This window comes from Petaurus breviceps, unplaced genomic scaffold (assembly GCF_028583685.1).
Source record: "Petaurus breviceps papuanus isolate PSGF00001 unplaced genomic scaffold, PetGlider_PUasm1.0 90849, whole genome shotgun sequence".
NCBI lineage: Eukaryota > Metazoa > Chordata > Mammalia > Diprotodontia > Petauridae > Petaurus > Petaurus breviceps.
Genome location: NW_027187361.1, coordinates 15662361 through 15684065, shown reverse-complemented (window position 1 = coordinate 15684065; position 21705 = coordinate 15662361). Strand labels below are relative to the sequence as shown.

General features: G+C 38.3%; 1 long non-coding RNA gene across 2 annotated transcripts; it reads left to right on the top strand.

The window, feature by feature from the left end:
• The first annotated feature begins 308 nt into the window (after positions 1–308).
• Positions 309–21598, top strand: LOC138149855 (uncharacterized). 2 transcript variants are annotated; one of them, XR_011165439.1, is made up of 4 exons: positions 309–858; positions 1089–1239; positions 20127–20180; positions 21080–21598. It is a non-coding gene; the product is annotated as an uncharacterized lncRNA (long non-coding RNA). The 2 variants fall into 2 exon arrangements; XR_011165438.1 differs by lacking the exon at positions 309–858 and having other exon boundaries at positions 890–1239.
• Positions 21599–21705: the final 107 nt, after the last annotated feature.

The following is a 21705-nucleotide window of genomic DNA, read 5'->3' as shown; positions in this document are numbered from 1 at the left end:
ACTTAGTGACCTTGGGCGAAGCTGAGTGGGTTGGCTCCTCCTTCTAGTGACTTGTCATGATTAGGAAGGATTTGCTGCCTGCTCTGTGGGTGAGAATAGGGTCTCCGGAGACTTTTTCCTTCAAGTCATTTTATGGTCCAAAAAGAGGATTCCAAATAATCACATATGTTTTCCACATTAATATGCTCCCCTCCCCCCTAAGGCACAGTCACATTCCCAATGTGCAGGTCATTTTGCACAGACTTTCCTTTGTGAAATTTTCTCCCAATTCCCCTCCTACCTACTGCACAATAACATCCCCCATTTTCCCCTCTGTGACCATGTAAGAACAAGGGCCTGTGCATTTGAGCCTGACTTGATTTGCTGGGCTGCTGCTCTGTAATGACTGACAAACAGGCCACAGATTACTTCCATTTTTATGACTTGAGTTTAGGGAAATTGAGCATCCTAATTAGGCACAGATGTAAGGTTAAAGTGTAGAACAACCTGAGATGGTTTTCATTTAAGCCTATTTCTGATTCACTGACTTCCATCGAACAACCGCAATTAGAAAAAAATATTTTTTAAATGTTGAAAGACGTGCTGCCTAGTACTGATTGGATTAAAGCTGAATCCATGTGAGTTTCTGTAAGCTCAATTAGGAGAGGCCCTTGAAAGCACTGTGTGGAAAACAGCCAGTGAATTTCCAAACTGTACTTTGAATTTTCTGCCTCACAGCGCCCTGTGTGATGACAGCATTGTGGAATAATGTTTGAATGGCAAGGGGAAAGGCTGCCTTGTCTTATTGGATCCATAGGTCAAGACGTGTCCCTACAAGTCTGACACATTGGAAGCCTACCAGCTTGTGTCCAGTACCAGGTGAGATGATTCTAGCCACCTGGGGAAAGCAAACTAGTGCAGAATTGGGAATTTCACAACAAATGTTCTAGCAATTCTTTTATTGATGATTCTATTATAACGCAGTGCATGGGAATCCAGCCTATGAGCTTGGAAATAAATCTCATGAGGGAATAGCTAAAGAATGCTTGTGAACAAAATTACATTTTGCTATTAAGAGATTTATCAAAAACAAATGACGTTGGTTTCAGCATTGTTTCATTGAAGGATGAGGTTGTTTTTACGATATCATGGTGAAGTGAAGACAGACTTGGAAAGTACTCACCTAAAAGAAGGGAAGATAGAAGAGTTTTGCTGGACCCAAACACCTAGAAGATTGACTGAAAAGCAAGCATATGAAAGGTATTTAATTTATAGAAATTTTAGAAAGAAATTTATAGAAAGGATTCCTGTTTAATTTTTCCAACAAAAATGGAGCTTTCTTTTTGAAATTAATTTTCAAAGGCTTGAGGATAGTTTCTTATTGATAAAATATGGGTGGCTTCCATGTGAGAGAATCAGATACTTATCTGTACCATTTCCATTGCTGACGAGTTTCCTTTAAAATTTCTTTCCACTTTTCCTTCTCTTTACTTTTATGGCAGCAATCAAAAAGTTGTTGAACCTCTTTCCCTAATTTCATCCCTTCATTGAGTACACATCACCCTTCTAGCTAAATTCAGATTATTCCATTGCCCTCAGCCCATCAAACCTGTCTTACACACTCCCATTTTTATTGCTCCTTTGTCCCTCACCTACTTATTTGTCTTCATTTCTTACTTTTCCTCTGCACAGTACTTTCTACCTATCATTTCACTTCCACCAATCTATGTTCTCCTTACTTAAAACTCTTTCCAGGCATGCCCCTTTGAGAAAAACAAAAAACAAACAGCCCAAACAAACAAAAAACCCTGGAACTCTGGGAACACCAAATAAATAATATACACATCTATTCACTTAAACTGAAACTTGGAATGTTAAAAAAAATAAAAACAAATGTGCCTTAGTTTTAGAGGTACAAGACTCAAAAAATCCTTTTCTTTCTATATTCATATGTAGTTAGAACCTACATTTATTAGACACATGATAGGGCAGGGAAACACACCCGCTAGAGGGGTGGTCAGAGGGAGGAGCTACTGGTTCCTTTGTCATTTAAGGCCAGTGAAAAACATATTCAATCTTATTTAATATGCATAATTAAAACACAGTTGAAACTTCAATTGATGCATGTGTATGCATGCAAATAGGCTTTTAAAAATTGGTGAAAAGTGGTGAAAATCTAAATATTGTTTCATCTGACTTTATATAGTTTTTTTTTTTAATGAAAGATGTATTATAAGCTATGCTGAGGACCATAAAGTCAAGCCTCAGTGGGTGATATGGGACTATCTCAACTTTATCATATCTGTCTTTTCTTCCCAGCTACCTACTTTCTGAAATACCACTATTTAGTAAATTGAATATAGGACTCAGAAGACTGAGGCATCTCCAGTTCTCATCTTCTTAGCCTGTCTCGTCTTCAAATTCCTTCTTGGACTTGTTTCCTTTGCTTTTCTGGCCACAGCTCTTCCTATTTTCCAGCTCATCCTCCAGGCTACTCAAATGCCAAATTCCTTGTTGCTCTTCAGTCTACCCCACTTCCAACTTAATATCTCCATAGTGAATAGTCATGTCTTACCCTTAACCACTTCCACAATCCTAACAATGTCCAGCAACCACCCTGACTATTAAATCTCACCCTGAAGCCCATTCTCTTCACAGTATAAAATGTCCAATGCTCTTTTCTTAAATAAATCAAGTTTTACATCTAGAGCCAAATGAGACATTTTCAAACCATTCTGAGATGTGTGTGTATACATGTATAGAACTCAAATAATGGAGAGATTTTGAGAGATCTCTTCCTGTAAGGTTCCTAAAATCAAATTCCTTTTGACGTGACCAGCTGAAGGAAAGCATTGCCACAATTCAGCCAAGTCCCTTCCCCAAATTCTCCTCAGTGAACATTTCGTGGCCTTGAAGTACTGGTCCTTGAAGAAGACCAAGAATGAAGCTTATGCTGTTTCCATCTGTAACCCTTCTTTCCCATTCGTGGTTTAATCTTCTCTGGTTTCACATTCTCTCAATCCATTACCAACTCCCCAGGACCATGCCCCTTTATTGATGCCAATCCTTCAGACAAGTGAAGAATCAGAATGCTTTCTTTCCTTACCTCTGATCCCAGCTATTCTAGACGAGCAATTAGGTCTGTTCCTTTTGGGGGGTGATGACATTGTGGATAAATTCAATATGATCCCTAATACATTTTCCTGCCAAGTTATCATGAGCAATGAAGGCTACTTTTTCTTCCATAGTACATTGAAGGCAGGTGCAGCTGTCCCTTTAATGAAGCAGTGAAGCAACGTCATTTTTGAAATGTTTGCCTCTTGATGTCTTTCTTGGAAAATTAAAGAACTAGAGAGAGTTATATCCATTTCCTCTAAAGAAGTCAAACTAAAAGAGGGAGAGGAAGAAGGAAGAGCCATCTCTTGAAATGAAAGCATTTGGTTTTGAAAGAATTGTTTGTCTGAGTGATTTTGCTGGGTTGAATGAATGAATGACTGAAGTCTTTATTAAGCATGTGTTATGTGCAAAGTACTCTGCTCAGTGCTAGGGATACAGATAGAAAAATAAGATGGTCTCTGCTCTCAATTACTTCATTTTAATTGGAGAGACATGTGAAAGTTTTCAGCCGCAAATCAGCTAGAATGATCCATAGGGAAGGTAATGCCATGATCCATAGGAAAGGTAATGCCTCTTCTTTAATGTTATTTCCACTGATAAAATCATATCAGTTGCTGATTTTAAGTCTTTTTACATTGCCCAGAATTTGGGTAGCAAGAATTTTCTTTTCTTTTCTGGGTCTTCAGTAGTTTTGACTGTAGGAGCAATTTCCAGCAACCTTGATTTTGGGTCATTGAGCAATGATTAGTCACAGTGATTGGCACAACCATCATGGCTCCGCCGGGTACAATTTTAGATTGGGTTGGTAAATTGAGGTTAGCGCAGGCTACCAAAGCAGTGACTGAGAGATGGTGGAGAAAACTTAGAATGGAAGATTTAGAGGAGGTCCTTGAGATCATCTAATCCAACCATCATTTTGGGGACCCTGAGGCCCAAAAGAGGGGAGGTGACCAAGGTCATGAAGTTAAATTAATATTCATATATCATCTGACTCCAAGTCCATTATTCATTCCAATACTGACAAATGCTAGGTATATCTCATAGTAATAGGCCTTCTGCTGTGCTGGAAATGTGCTCTTTCTTTACCTCTGCCTCAGGGAATCCTTCTCTTCTTTTAAGATAGACCTCAAGTATGACCTGCATGAAATCTTTCCCAATTCATCCAACTATTTGTGTCCTCCCTCTCAGACTACCTTGTACATACCTACTGTGCATGTATGTGGTCATATACTTTAAAATTATAGGGTATAAATTTTCATATTAAATCATTTTCTCCCCCATTAGAATGCAAGTTTGTTGTGAGTGGGATAGAATGGTTGATACAAGTTTGGGTCTGGAGGAATATCTAACTTTAAATCCAGCCTCAGACACTTATAAGCTGTGTGATCTTGGGCAAGTTACTTAACCTCCTTTTGCCTCAGTTTCCTCATCCATAAAATGGGTATAATAATAGCACCTGTCTCCCAGGGTTACTGTGAGGATAAAATGAAAAATTATTTGTAAAATGCTTTGGAAATCTTAATCCACTATATAAATACGAGTTATTATTTGTTGTTGTTCAGTCATTTCCATTGTGTCCAACTCTTCATGACCCCATTTGGAGTTTTCTTGGCAGAGATACTGCAGTGGTTGGCCATTTCCTTCTCCAGCTCATTTTATAGATGAGGAAACTGAGGCAAACAGAGTTAAGTGATTTGCCCAGGGCCACATGGCTAATAAGTATCTGAGGCTAGATTTGAACTCAGGAAGATGAGTCTTCCTGACCCCAGGCCTGGTGCTCTATTGTGTCACCTAACTGATATCATTATTATTATTATTATTATTTATTTGTACTTAAATCTCCAGCATCTAGCACAGTGCCTCGCATATAAAAGATGCTTAATAAATATTTGTTGATTAATTAATTCATTGTAATACCTTATACTTTCTTGGCACTTTGCTTTCATATGTTTTATTTCTTCTGTTTCTTACAAAAACCCTACATGGTAGGCAGGAAGGCATTTTTCTCATTTTACAAATGAGGAGACTGGGTCTCAGAAAATTTGAGTAACTTTCCAAAGGTAATAGCAGTAATGGTTGTCATCTATATAATGTTTTAGTGTTTCTGAAACTCTTTACATACATAATTTCATCTTTGCCTCATGATAACCCTGTAAAGAAGGTACAATAGGGACAATCCCCATTTTACATATAAAGAGTCAGATGGTCAAGGAGGTCGCACAAGAAACAAATATTAGAGAACGGATTCAAATCTAGGTTCTCCTAGGCTTGAAACATAGGATCCCTTCCAGCACATCCCACAGTCGTTTGCCTGCTGATAATTGGTGAGATAAGAACCCTGACTCTTCAGCCTTTACTTCACTCTGCTGTCTCTAGAAAGATGGTGGTCTTAGAGTTACTCTGAGCCTTAATTTCTTTCTAGATCAAAGTCAGACATTGCTGATTCTTATTATTTCCCTCCACACATCCTCCATTCCAGTCACCTTGACCTATTAACTATTCCACATGAAATTCTGATTTTTGTCTTCAAGCAGAGTGTTTCCCATACCTGGGATGAACACTTTCCTTATTTCTGCCTCTTAGAATTCCTAGCTTCCTTCAGAGCTCCTTTCCAGTGCCACCTTCTACATAAAACTTTTCCTGATGCCCCAGTTTTTACTATTCCCTACCACTTGAAAATTTTATACATCTATTTATCTTTATCTATCAATCTGTGTGTGTATATTTGTGTGTGTGTATATATTGCTGTTGCTGTTTGTCCTTCATTCCTGAAGAGGACCATGACATCAGGGAGGTAATGTCATGACCTGCAAGTGAATCGGATTTAAGTGAGGGCGGCTATGCAATGTCACCACCCTCACTTTATAATGACAAAATATAGATCAGGACAACTGGAGATGGCCCAGGATGCTGTGGGGGACCTTGCCCTTTTTAAGCTAAGGTCTTTAACTGGTCTTAGTTTGACTATATATATATATATAAATGATATATTATATATAATATTATATATGAATATATAATATAACATAACATGACATAAAATAACAGCATATATACATATACATACACACACAGACTCCTTGAGGGCAGGGACAGTTTAGGGGTTTTTCCCCTTCCTCCCCTTCTTCCCCAGCAGCAAGTACAATGCTAGGTACATAGTAGGCATTTACTAATCTCTATTGGATGAAAAGAAAGCACCTGATCAATTTCGGGAGATTACGGGATGTTCCCGCTTTTCATAAGGGGGTTCATCTCATTTGGAGAGAGAGAGCATCCTAGCCCCTTTCTGAGGACACAGTTGGTTTTTACTGACTGGGGATGCCTGAAGCTTGATTGGTTTCTTAGAATCAGGAAGAATATATTGTAGTCAGAGAAGCATCCTCTCTCCCCCTGCTCATAAGAGGGAGCTGTGAAGCAACCTATCCTTTTTACCCTCATTATTTTTCATGTGCTTTATTCTCTTTCCAAAGGTATCATGGCTTAATGGATAGAGAAAACTCACTCTTGGAGGCAGAGAGAGTAGAGTTCAAGTCTTTCTTTTGATACGTACTAGTTGTGTGACCCTGGCAAAGTCATTTAACTTCTCAGTTCTCTAGGTGACTCTCTAAGAATATAAACTGAAGAAAAGATGCTGACCTAAATTGATAGAAAAAGTCCAAAAATTCCTTGCTGGGGGCTCCTTAAACCAATGAAATCCCAAGGCCAGTTCCTATTCCAGTTATCTTCCTTTAGCCTTACAGATTAGAGGGCAGCAAATGGCGGAGGGATGAACAGGGGGAAGTGAATTTCTCAGGAGCTGAAAATGTATGCTTGAAAAATAAGCAGGACCCATGGTCTATATTTGCTTGAGTCTCAGACCAGCGGGGTTAAAAGGACAGCTATTGGAACTCCCAGTGCTGACTGTTTCCTTTTGTCTTTCTGGTTCTTTTTTTGGAGCACAGGTGAGAGACTTGTAGTCCTGGGAATGGACGTTTACAGATTTGAAGGTAGTCCTAATCTTTACCTCCATGAGACATTAAGTTCTAACAAAATTCCATTCCCTATAAAGTCATTAAGTTGATAGGAAGCCTTATTCTTGTGATTATGGGATCCCTGTTCAATACCAATAAGAGAGAGACAGAGAGAGACAGACAGAGACTGAGACTGAGACAGAGAGAGACAAAGACAGAGAGAAAGAGAGGCAGAGACACAGACACACACACACAGAAAGACAGAGAAGAGAGAGATAGGCAGATGGAGAAGAGACAGAGGCAGAGAGAGAGAGAGAGAGAGAGAGAGAGAGAGAGAGAGAGAGAGAGACAAAGAAACAGAGACTGGTCCAGTCATTACAGAATAGGAAGTAATAGATACAAGTCATCTCGTTTAAGGAAAAGTTATGGTATTTGCTCCTTTGCCATTCAGAGTCAGTGCTTCAAATGATTTTATTGGTGAGCCAGCTACCTCCAGTGAAATGAGGAAAGTCAGTACGTCACCCGAACTCCAGCAGTCCATAGCTGCCATATAGGTTACAGCAGTGCAATCTAGCTGGGGCTAGCCCTCTAAGGTTTATTCCAACTTCATGGTCCCTATGATACTGGGGTAAGAGTGTTGCTTTGAGTTGGTACTGACATGAGAAACAAAAATCTCTTTCTGACCTGGGTATCAATATGCTCTATTCCTCCTTTCAAAAGCTCTCAGCTTTTCATAGAAGGCTGTGCAACCTCTCCAATGATCATTTTCGAAGTCTATACAGCTTGGTACAAATTCAATGGTATATAAAGAGCCCTACTCCAGAGGGTTTGGGGAAAAAAGAATCAAGGCTCGAAATTACCTGTCACCAGCATCACTGTCACAGGTGAACTGCATTAACTAATGAATTCCACACTCATGTCAGGCAGGAGGAGGATTTCTTGAAGCCAGGAAACTCTTCAGCAGTGAGGGAGGCAATGATCTCAGCTGCTCTCTATGGTCCCTTCTCACAGACTAGACTTCTCTTTGTCCTGATGTGACTAGTGTTGGGGGGAGAGGAAGTGGCCCTGAGGTGCAGGTGAGAAGACAATGGCACCATCTCTGAGGGGGCAAGGGACCAATGGTAGTTTTGTCATCCTTGTTCACCATCCATCTTTTGGGGCCCCGCACCAGACTTCTGGAGATTCCCATTAATGAAACAATAACCACCACCCCCTTTCCCCAGCCCTAACTAAGGCCTCAAAACTTGTAGTGATGAGGGTGGTCACTCTGTAGCCCATGAGAACTCACACTATGCAAAACCTGCAATGAGGAGCCAGGCTTGAAAACAAAAGGTAAAACTTCATTGAAATAATCATAAAACTATTTTTCCTATACTAACTACAGCTGTGGGGCATGTTACTATGGAAACCAGTTTCCTTACATGCTTCTCTATAGCTAAAGGTCTCAAATGGACCTTCTGTCTACTTATTGCCTGTGTACACTGCACATAGTGTACATAATCCCTAACAGATCAGCTGAGTCTCCTGATATGTGTCAGAAAACATTATCAGGAGGGAAACGCCAGTTGTTGCAGATTCCCATAAATTTATAGATAATCAGGTCCTTAGTGGCAACCAAAGTGTAAGGACTGGAGAGAGGCGTTCTGATTAGAGGTCACCAGACCAAGCTGTGAGAGACAAAGATATGATGAATTCCTCTAGCACCATAAGGATTTCAGGTTTATTTTTTTTTGCTTTGGCTAATTTATGCCACATACTGAATAAAATTATATAGGAGTTGCCACTTTTTTTAACCAAAATCAAACTGGCATTCATTGCCACCTGCGATTTAAACAATATCCCACACTGGCCATTGCTTCATCAAACTAAAACTATTGTCATCTTTTATACAACACAGCCCATTAAAAAACAGCTTCCACTTAATGCAAAGTGACTTTAAATAGAACCTGTTTTAAATGATCTCCCATGTATAAATGATGTGATAAAATGATGGGCATAAATGCATTGAATATCTAAACACCAGGGCCAGACTCTACTATTTTTCCTTGCCTAACCCCCATAGGAATTCCTGAGAGGATTTGAGACTTTATAACATTTTCCCAAAGACTAGAGGAAATAAACCATTATACATAGAACACAATCATCTGGAGAGGTGTAATTTTTCATGGGGTAAATCGAAAATTGTTAATTAAACAAAGTTATTAAATGCCTACTATGTGCAGAGTATTATAAAAAGACAAGTATATATACACCATTATTAATAAAATGGTAATTCCTCTGAAATTCTTGTGAGATCCCTAAAAGAAAATTGATTATCCAGGAGGAAGCATCATTTTCTCTACATGGCAACAACTGGTGAAATTTTAAAATATTCTTGGCCTCATTTAAATGGTCCCATTTAGATTCTATTCCATCTAACAACTTATTAAGTCTCTCTTACTGGCAATGAGCTAGGGGTATTCAAAGATGAATAAAGTCTCTGATTTCATGGAGCTTATTTATTACCTTGTGGTAAAAAAAAAATGGGAGGAGAAATAATACACACAGCTATTACATGAGACTGACTTTGAACAAATTGCTTCATATTTCAGTGCCTTGGTTTCCTCATTTGGAAGATGAAGGGATTAGACTAGATCTCTAGAGCCCCTTCTAGCTCTTTGGTCTTACGAACGTCATAAGGCATGAGAGAGTTATTCAATTAAAGCACATGCACAAAAGGGTGTCAGGAAAGGGAAAACATATTGAGTCACGAAGATCAAGAAAGACTTCATGAATATGAGGTAATTTGAAATGGATCTTAAATAGTTGATTAGCATAGGTGTACATAAAAGGTGGGCCAAGTATGTTGGTGCATCCTAGGGAAGCATTTACCAATGACCCTTCTTTCACTTAGGGCAAGGGTCAAAGGGGATGCTCCCTGAGGGTGTACATACTCTTTACACAGCTATATATGGTTAGGACTGTAACAGGGAGGACTGTTGGAATATCATGAGCAAAACTGGTAATTATGGGGGTGAACTCATGGGACTGTTTAGCTGAAGTGTTGGGATTTCTGTAGATGCACCATAGTATAGTGGAATGAACATGAGACTTGGAGTAAAAGGACCTGGGTTTGAATTCTACCTCTGCTATTTACAATCATAAACAAGTTGATAAACCTCACAGGATGAATGTATCCTCATTTAGAGAGTTGAAAGAGAATCAGGGGTTCTTAACCATCCCATGTCATGGTCCCCCTTGGTAGTGTGATTAAGCCATTTTCAGAATAATATCCTTAAATGCATAAAATAAAATACATGGATTACAGTTAAAAATACATTGAAATAGAGTTTTTGACATATTAGAAAAAGAAGCTCATGGACTCTGGGTTAATAACCCCTTTGCTAGGTGATCCATAAGATTCCTTACAGATCTAAACTGTATGATCCTAATAAGATAAAATTAGAAAGATAGTTTGTAGCTCTATTGTAGAGGGTGTTTAAGGCTGAATTGAAGACTTTGGATTTAGTTTAGAAGGTGATGATAATCTATTGGAGGTTCTACAGCAGAAGAGTGATATGATCAGAACTGTGCTTTAGGAAATTTAATCTTATAGCAGTGTCTAGAAAGATTGGAGGGAATGGGTAGAAAGAGACTGGTGGCAGGAGGAAGAATCAATGCAGATTTCAATAGTCCAGATAAGAAGTAAAGAGGTCCTCAATTATAATGATAGCAATGGGAAAAGAAAGAAGATACTGATTCAAAGATTTTATAGGAAGGGACTTAAGCCACTGATGGATTTTGAGAGAAGTGGCTTGGAATGGACAAAGTATCCAAGTTGACTCCAAAGCATCAAGCCAGAGTAATTCAGAAATAGTGAGACCGTTATTAGAAATATGGAAATGGGATAGATTCAGATTCTTACTTAGATGACGGTAAAATGAGCTTATTGTTTTTAGAAAGGCATCTTGTTTTCCATGTCTTTTGCTCCATGAGCTATTTGGGTGCTTAGTGAATTATTTTCACGTATATTGCACTCTTTCTTAATGCTCATACAATGTGAGAATCAGGTACTGAAAGCCTGAATGGTTTGTGGTTAATTCACATAATGTAAATTCTTGCTGCTTACCACGTGTAGATTTATAGGTAGGTTAACTGAAAGGTCTGAATTCCAAATTCCCAATATTTGCCCAAAGTTAGATTCTTTCACTCGAAAGCTGAATCTGTATTCAACAAAAAGAAATGTTCTAAATTATTTGATTAATTCTGGCTGTGTAGGAACTAAATGAGATAACTCAAGCTATGAAAATCTACCTTGATTCAATAAACTGAATATCTTATGTCTTTCCAGAGAGAAGCACTAACTTTTCAGAAATTAATTTTTATGTGAAAACTTCACCATTCCCTAGAACACTGTAGTTGGTCATTTTGTATTGTATGGATACATACTAAATGTACTATATGAGGTGCTGGGGATGATATAAAGGTTAAATAAAAGCTTATATCTCTTTCAGAGAAATATGACATACACATTTGAGTTTTCAGGGGTATATATATATATATATATATATATATATATATATATATACACACACATACATATATATACACATATATATCCATTGTAATATCAGTGCCATTTAGATACCTTCCATGTAATATATAATATATAAATATGTTCAACAATAAGAAAGCAAACTTCCTTCTTCTGTTTTGCATGAAGTTTATTATATCCTGGAGTTATTTGTAATTCTTTACATTACGGAAAAAGAGATGGAAGAAGGAGAGGGAATAAGCATTTAAATAGCATCCACAATGTGCCAGGAACTGAGCTAATGATTTGATTGCATCTAATTAGGAGTCAGGAGATCTGGGTTCAATTCCTTGTGGTCGCCAACTATCTTTGTGAATCTTAGATAAGTCAGTCACTTAACTGCACTGAGTCTCATTTTCCTCATCTATCTAATGAGGGGGGTTGCACTAAATGTCTCAAAGATCCTTCCTAGCTCTCCAATATTTTCATCATGTAAAGGTACTATACAATTGTGAATGTGGAAGAATATTGTTGTGCCCTGTGTAATGGCAAATATGAATTATTCAAAGAAGTATTGGAATACTTGTATAGAGTGATGAATAGTTAAGAAACCAGAAACAAAAGAACAGAATAAACGATGACTACAACTGTAAATTTAAAGACAGTTTTCAACAGGAACACAAATTTGGAGGAATTACAATGGCTGCATTGGTATTAAGTTACTAAAGTTAAAACCTATACCCTTTCTTTCTAGCAAATGTTGTATTACTAAAGTGTAAGGTTGCATATGTGTGCTACTTCTTTATATTATTTCATTGATCTTTTCTAAGATTGTGCTCTGTGCAGGATTTAACTGTGAGTTTTTTAGGGGTTGTATACCATGTTAAAATAAAATCTCCATTCCCCCCTTTCCAAAAAAGATGTCATACTAGGTCAGACCAATGGTCTAGACAGGATAGTAACCTGTCTCTGACAATGGCCCTGAGCAATATTGTATGAAACTGCAGTTGCCCTTTATCAAACAAACTGATAAAAGTAGGGATGGACCCCCAGACACCCCCAACTTCCTTTAATTATTTATTATGGCTCATATCTAGATCTGAATTTATCTAAGCCTTCATTGTATTTTTTAAGCCTGAGTTACCTTTGGGGGAAATTGTATCCATGAATTTACCTATTTTCAAAGTTTCATATCCTTTTATTTGTTCTTAAACCAACCCTGTCTAGCTTCTAGCACTCCTTGTTTTTGTATCTGGGATTTGGGAAGGTTAGTATTTAATATGACCTACTATAGTGTTTAATATGGAGATCATTATAGACTGAAAATAGTATCTACTTTTGAACTTTCTCTTTCCATATGGGTCTCTAATTTTTTTTTAACTTTATTTCAATATGGAGTCCCCTCTAGCCATTGAAGTATTTAGGACATCCTTCTTTGAACTTTCTCTAGCTCTATTACATCTACCTAAAACAACTGAATACATCATGCATGTTTAGAAAACACCTATCAATTTAGTGAAATGAAAGCATGGTAGGTAGGGAGTCAGAGAACCTGAATTCATATCCTTGCTTTAACATTTACTACCTTATGACTGAGCAGTAAAGTCACTGAACCTTCCTGGGACTCAGTTTGCTGATCCCCTAGTTAAGACCAAATAACCTTCAAGATCCTTTTCATTTCTAAATGTATGATCCAATAAACTGGAGGTGTGTTGAACAGAACCACAATATGATTCAAAGTACAAAGAAGATGTGTCTTTATGAAAAGGTAAAACATACTTATGGCATGTTTTCTATAACCACTTCTGCTGCTGCTGCTGCTGATCATTTCCAAGAGTCCCTTAGTTTAGGCAAGAGGTGGGGAATGTGTGGCCTCAAGGCCACATGTGGCCTCCTAGGTCCTCAAGTGTGGCCCTTTGACCGAATCCAAAGTTCACAGAACAGATCCCCTTAATAAAAGGATTCATTCTGTAAAACTTGGACTCAGTCCTCTACCCTTGAGGACCTAGAGAGCCACATGTAGTCTTGAGGCTGCAGGTTCCCCACCCCTGGTTTAGGTCCCAAACTTTAGAGGAATAGCTCAGACCAAGTCTGCGTTATTTTTGTAAGCAGCTCAATTCAGGAGTCAAATACATTTTAAAATTTGTGAAATATAATATAAGGAGAGGAGTAATGTACCTGTCTTCTGAGAGTTGTTTGATGTCCTGCTATGGCTGTCTTCCTCCCAACCTCAGCAATTCTGATTGCATTAATTTATCTTTTTTTTTTTAATTTTTGGAGGGTGGAAGGTAAGGCAATTGAGGTTAAGTGACTTGTACAAGGTCACACAGATAGTTTGTGTGTGTGTTTGTGTGTGTGTGTGTGTTTGTGTTAAGTGTCTGAGGCCGAATTTAAACTTAGTTCCTCCTGACTCCAGGGCTGGAGCTCTATTCACTGCACCACCTAGCCTCCACTCTGACTGCATTCATGAATACGGATTGTATGCTCCTGTTGGATAGATGAGCCTGTTGTTTATGACCTTTCTGCTAGACAATACAGAATGCTTTAGTGACCAACCTTTTCCTATTCGTATGATTTGCCCTTGCCTCTAGCCCTTCATGATCTCAGACACAATCTGCCTGATCTCTGGTCCCCATGACCTTCACTGACACTATTGAAGATATGAAATATACCAGACCACTAGCTCTGTTCTGTAGAAACAGAACAACAGAGCTAAATCCAAGACAGTCAGCATGGATGCTGACAGGTGAAGGAACCATGTGTGCTGTTTTACTTTAATGACATCTTTTGTTTTTAATAGCACCTTTATTTCCAAATATAATCCTCCTCCCATCTACCTAGAAAAGCATCCTTCATGACAAATAATTTTAAAGAGGAAGGAAAAGAAGCAGCTCAGCAAAACTAAGCTCCACGTAGACAAATCTAGTCTTTTTATTTATTAACAATAAATGCAGTTTCACATACATAGTCCTTCATCTCTGCAAAGAAGGGAGGGAGGCATTTTTTTGTTTCTGTTTGCTTTTTAAAAAAGAACTTCTTTTGGAGCCAAGCTTGAGGACTGTGTATTTTAAAAGAATGTAGTTTCTTAAATATATGATTAGAATATATCATTATGTTAACATGGCATATAAATATGTTATATATTAAAATATATTGTTTATATATTTTTATTAGTATAGCAGTGATAAAACCAAGACTTGTGTGTAAATCCCTCGGGTGAATTCTAAGAACCTTGTCCTTTCTGTGTATATCTGCATGCTTTCTGTACACACCTATGTGTGTCCTCTCCTAGCTTGACTATCACTGATTGGACCAGTCTGATTTTTTTTCTCTTCCTGGCTATTTGCTCCCATCCTCTGCCACCTATTCTTGTTCTAACAGACCCTAGCTATGGTTCTTTTGGCAGAAGGAGGAGGTTACGGTGCCAACTGGCTTAAGACTTGGGGTAGAAGCCCTAGGGGTAGAGAGCAGGGAGATTTCTTCCTGATTTGTACATTCCCACTTGGCTGGCTTTCTGATGAAAGCTGGCCAGATGGGACCTTAGAAGGGCTGACATCTGGGGGAGAGTCCAGCATCACAGAGGCAGCCAGACTCTTGTCACCCTTTCCTTTCTGTTAGCATTAGGGCTGTCCTCACATAGTTTGACTATATGTATAGTTACCTACATACATAATGTGACTTTGGGCTTTCCTGGAAGGCTATCCTGACCCCAAATCTCTCCTTAATAGATGCCTCAAATTGCATTCTTAGAGATTCACTTAATAGAATTAAGCATTGCCCTCCCCAAATATCCTCTTTTAAATGACACATTTTACCTACTTCGTATCCTTGCTTCAGGCTGGTTGTAGCTATGGTTCCTATCAGCCCAAATACATGTCCCACACTCAGAGGAAATTACCTCCCTCGGGTCACAGACTTCCATATATTCTACCTTAAGAGTCTTTCAGCTCCCAACTTCCTGCATCAGTGATTTTTTAGTAAACTATTCATTCCAAAGGAGTAAAAAGCTCTGATAAGAGAAAAATGGGAGAAGAAACAGGTTTTGGTACTCTGGAAAGAAAATATAGTATCATGTGTGTTAATGAATGGTTATTACTGCTTTTCCATCCAGTGGGAAGAGAAAACATTAAAATTATAATTTATACAGTGCTTTAAGGTTTGAAAGTTCTTTCCTTACAATAACCCTGGGAGGTCTCCAGTAGTGGGAGGTCCATTATTTCCAGTATTACAGGTTAGATAACAGGCCCATAGAAATCATGTCCATAGTTACATAGGTCTTGGCATTACTATCTTGCCCCTGATACTTAACTCCCTCTGTGACTTTGAAGAAGTCACTTCTCTGGGTCTCAATTTCCCTATCTGTAAGATGAGGAGAGTGGACTAGATGGCCTTTGAAGTTCTTTTGGCTTTAGATCTCTGAATTTCTATGAATAAGTAAGTGTCAGAGACACAATAAAAGCCCACACTCCAAATACATCCCTCTGCCTGATATATCATGTTGCTTCTTAAGTAGAGTTTCAGAGTAGTAAAGTCTTTATCATGGGAAAGAGGAAAACAATTGCTGAGTATGATGAGAATCTCATATTAATAATCATAAAACAAGCTTGTTGATTAAAAAAACAATTCACCATAACTGAACTGATTATAAGTGAAAAGATACAAGTGTTACACCGTTTCTCCTTTGCTAAAAGTAGAGCATTGAGGCTATTATTTGCTACTGAAGGAAATAAAGTCTTTTGGCCTGATTCACTCAGAATGGTCAGATTATTCAAGTGATTACTCAGCCTTCCACCTACATGCTATCCGAGTAGACAAAGAAGTTTAAACCCTCTCTTCCCTCAAAGAAAAAGAAATACATTCCTTTTGGATGTGTCTCTAAATGTGCACATTTTCAAGTTAATCAGAGAAGCTATGCACATTTTTTCCTCATTAAAAAAAAAAAGCACAAAAACCCAGATTACTTTGGAAGGTAATGGAAAGAACAAAAAGAAACAAAAATTTAAAAGACGACCAAATGCCAGATAATTAAAGTTGCCAACTTTGGTCCCAGTTAGAAAAAAAAAAGATACCTTCTTCCCTTTTGTGCAGGGGGTGGGGGTTATGAGTGGTAAACATTACCGTCAGATGTAGTAAATGTGTGTGTGTGTTTACTGAACTGCCTTTCCCCTCTTTTTTAGTCTTTGTTATTATGTGATATTGAATAAATAATTTGACCTGGAATTATAGACTGTTAGATCTGGGAGCCATTCTAAAGCTCTAACCCAAAATGCTCAGTCTCCAGGTAAAAAAAATAAACAAACTTAAGACCCACAGAAATGAATGATTCACTGAAACTCACATAGCTAGTAAATGAGCAAATCCACCCTAAAATCTGTTCTGTTGACTCTATGCTCAACAGATCTTCCCACCATACCTTGCTATCTCCCATACTGTCCTCTATGTCTGGGTTTCAGATTCGACATCAATAAAAATGAAGGTGTGGGATTAGATCATTTCTAAATTTCCTTCAGACTAAAATTCTGTGCATCTATCATTCTATCACTTAAAGAGGGCTTTGCTAAAAACTAATTTGTCCCTGAAAGAGAAGCAGGATGGAAAATTACGGCGACTAAAAAGAGGCTGATATCCATTCCTCCTCCCTTCCCCCACTCCTTCTTATCACCCTTCTTGCTTATGTCAAAAGTGACCTTAGAGGGAAATCTAGGGCTTTATGGAGGGAGGGGGATATGACAAAGAAAGGAAGGTGACAAAAGGATATGATCACCACATGTGCAAAGTCTCTGCTTTTTCCAATAAAATCATTTCTGGTCTTTCTGCTGGCCAGAGAGTTGTGGAAATGTGCTCAGTTCTGGAGATTGCATGTTTCTCTTAATAGCTCCCACCCTCCCCTAGAATATTTCTCTCTCTCTAAGTTTTATGCGGTGATTTCTTTTGAGGAAATATTTTGATTTTTTTTTTTTTTTGCATAGGGCAGGGAGAGTTTAGATTCCTTCCTTCCTTGAATGGCCTCTATCTGCTAGGAACTACTTACTTTTCAGAGGTGAAAAGGTGTAGACCATGTAATTTTTTTCTCTCTTCCATCTTACACACCCATCTGATATTTGATTATCACACATGGCTGCAGCCACTATGATTTCCATGCCAAAATGGCTAAACTCTATCCTTCTCCCTCCCCACCCCAACCAGAACCAAAGCCACCTTTTGCTTCTGTTCCCTCCCTGCTTTTTTCTTTTTATTCCATCTTCCAGAAGGTCAATTATGAGAAGGTGAGACTATTTCCTGTCACTTCCAGAAAAGCATTGGTTTTCAAACTTTTTAGTCTCAGAATCCTTTTATACTTTTTTTTTGCTTTTTGGAGGGGGTAGGGCAGGGCATTTGGGGTTAATGACTTTCCCAAGGTCACATAGCTAGTAAGTGTTAAATGTCTGAGTCCAGATTTGAACTCAGGTCATCCTGACACCAGGGCCAGTACTCTATTCAGTGCACCACCTAGCCGCCCTCCTTTTATACTATTAAAAACTATTGAGGACCCCACAAAGAGCTTTAGTTTATATGGGTTATACCTACTAATGTTTACTGTAGTGGAAATTTTAAAACCTTAGTAGTTCTATGAAAATAGATTTGATTTTGTGGACCACTGAAAAGGGTTTGAGGATCACAGCCTAGACCACACTTTGAGAATTGCTATATCAGAGCATTTTTTAAAGAGTAGTACCATATTCACAGTGATTTCATAGGGTAGTTAAAAAGAGTTCTGATCTTCTTTCATAATCCTGTTTACACTGAATCCCATATTCAAATATGATAATATTTATAAAGAGCTTAGCACAATACTAGGTACATTGTAGGCACCTACTTAATGCTTATTCCATTCTCTCCCTTCCCAATATCTAAACAACCTCTTCTTAATGTGAGCCTCAAAATTTGGAGGACTGCCACATAAAAACTACTAATTAACTTGAACCAAGGAGGCAGAACCAGGGGAAGATGAGCGGACATTTTAAGGGAGGATTTCAATTCAGTATAAGGAGTTACATTTGAACAGTTAGAACTGTCTGAAAATGAGATGAGTTACCTCAAAAGGTAGTGAGCTCCCTGTCATCAAAGGTATTAAAAAGAATACTAAGTGTGCATTCATAAATAATGTATAAGAGCCTTCAGTTAGGGCTTTGACCAGATGACCTTCGAAGCTCCTTCAGACTCTGGGATTCTGCGAGTCTGTGATTGCATAAGACTTATCGAGTGGGAAAATATAGGTCACTGTGCTCTTTTTATGACTTGGGAGCAATCGTACCTCCTCCTGCAAGGGAGGTGTCAAGTGAGTGCATTTAAATTGCTTTTCTCTTCAAGCCATGCTTTCAGCTTCATGTAGCAGGTAAAACTCCAATGGCATAGGTGTTCGAGCGAAATCTTGCTAATAGTCCTCATTGGACTTGATATTTCATGGGAATTATAAACTCATTGAGATTTCATGGGAATTGTAAACTCATCTAGCCAGTTGAATTTGCAACTCTCTTGAGGATACAGGTCAAGAAAAATACACGTATTACAAGAAAAATCTGTTGTCATTTCTTGGTTATACAAGCACCAAAATGATTGGTTTTCCAAGGAATCCCTGACATTAAACAGGCTTTTGTGATGGTGAAGGTTTTGCTACTCTGAAAAGCATTTCATGCCATAGAAAATATCCTAAGAGAAGAGAATAATGGAATTTTTTAAAAGAACCCACGATGTATATAATGTCATTAAAAAACCTAAATGCTGGAGGCATTGGGTCTTATGGAGGGCCCTTGACTTTGGAACTCCCTTCCTGGTGTGACAGAGTCCCAGTTTAATTGCCTTCAGGGCAAGGTGTAAGCTCTATCTCTTCAGTTCAGCTTTTCTTAATTGATAGGAAGAGCTTTGTTGAATTTGATAGAATAAGGCCAAATTTTATTCACAGTTGTTTCTGTCTGAATAACCAGGATTTCTCTGTGTTCTCTTGCACTAAATAGGGGTAAAAATCATGAAGACAAATTAACAAGGAAGGAAACATTGACCCTTTGTATCATTTTAAGGGTATGTCCTTGGCAATGCTGAGAGTCAATATTTAAACCAGATCTAATCAACCCCAAGGGCAAGATGGCCTTTGCTCAATGAGGCTCAAGTGGATTAATCTTAGAATTGTGCACTTAGAAGAAATCTTTCAAGTTTTCTAGATTAATCCCTCTGTAAATAATGAATTCCATCTACAATACCCTAACAAGTAGCCAGCCTTCTGTTAAAGACCTTCTGTGACACAGAACCCTAAAGTAGCATATTCCATTTGGGGGTGAATCATTGTTTGGTCATTCATTTTTTTTTTCTTACATTGAATCGAAAGCACCTCCCTCTAGGTTTCAGACATTGTTCCTATTTCTGCCATCAGAGGCCTTGGCCTCTGATCTCTCTTCTTTAAGACAATTCTAATCATGTCTCCTCTTTCTCTTTTCCAGGCTAAATGTTCTCAGTTCCTTCATCTGATCCTTCCATAGCATGATTTTGAGATCTCTCACTATCTTAATTACTCTTCTCTGTGTTATCTCCAGGCTGGCAATGTCCCCTCTAAAGCACCTGTAATTCTGACCAGCAAGAAACTTTAAGTAAGTTTGTGGGGTGAGGGGAAGGGAAGAAACCATCTTTGGCAATATATTTTCTAGAACCTTTCTCCTTACCCATCTCCAAGAGAGTAATCCAATCCTGAATGACTAGGCCATAACTGTAAAATGCATAGGTAGAAATCTCCACTTATATATCCAAGGTTTTTTTTTTAATGGCTAAATGCACTTACCAATAATTTTATTGCTCAATTGCCTTCTTTTTTCTTTAATAACTAAGCTCAAAGCTATACTTCCTAGGGATGAATTAGTGACAATGACAGATCCCGGTCCTTTTCCACAGTTGCTAAAGCTTTTCAAAGTGCTTTATGACATTAAATCAACTGGGGCTTGACCAGCAGAGGGGAAACACAGGAGGAAGAGAAACCCTGAATCATTTTTATTTAAAAAATTGACTCATGTTGAAAAGAAAAATGAATTATTCTTCCCCCTCCCTCATTTCCAAAAGACTCTCAATGAGAGTATCCTAGAATTCTCACCATGTATCCTATTCGTATATGCATCAAAGACATTTTTGACATATGTGCGTAGAATTTTGAACATGAGAAATGAACAGATCTAATATGCATGTTAATACAGTATTTTAAGTTTAAAAGCACTTTCCCCCAACAACTTTGCAATATAAGTATTGCAAATTGCTTATCTAATCCCTGCTCCCCTCTTGTTTTCTGTATGAAGAATCCAAGGCTCAAAGATAGTAAGTCACTAGCAAAGGGTCATAGAGCTGGCAAGTGTGGGAGGTCAGCTAAGGTCTTGCCTCACCCTAGGTCCAGTACACTTGACAGCATTCCATTCTGCTTCAAGTTTACATTCCTATCCAATTTGTAGAATCATTAGAGCTTGAAGTCACCTCTAAAATCTCAAAAATCTATTTTTTCTCACAGATGGGGAAACTGAGACCAAGAGAGGGGAAGTGACTTTCCTGAGGACAGACAAGTCATGAATTCATTAGAGCCAGTATTCCAGTCCAGGTCTTCTGACTCTGGTTTGAACGGTCCTTCCACAATGTCTTGTTGCCTCTTCTTTTTTATGTGTAGTCACTCAACTTTAGATTTACATGAACTACTGGATTCAATGTGGTGCATTTTTGGAAGATAAGTGTACCTCAGTTGACAGTTGATCATCTCCTATTAGTTGGACTCCTCAAAAATCATCTGAACTCAACTTGTGTCTTACTGTCAGACAAGACCGAGAGCATGGCTCTCACTATTGTGTTTGTATCCTTAGTGCCAAGCACACACATAGTTAGCACATAGTAAATACTTAATAAATACCCCTTTCTTGCTTCTTCTCTCCCTTCTTCCCTTCCTTCCTTCCCTTCTTTTCTCTTCTCCTCACTCTTCCCTTTCTTCATTCCTTGCCTCTTTCCTTCCTTGCCTCCTTCCTTTTTTCCCTCCTACTTCTTTTCCTCTCTTCTTTCTCTCTTTCCTTCCTTCCTCTCCTCCTTTCTCCCTTCATGTTTCTCCTTCCTTCCTTCCTTCCTTCCTTCCTTCCTTCCTTCCTTCCTTCC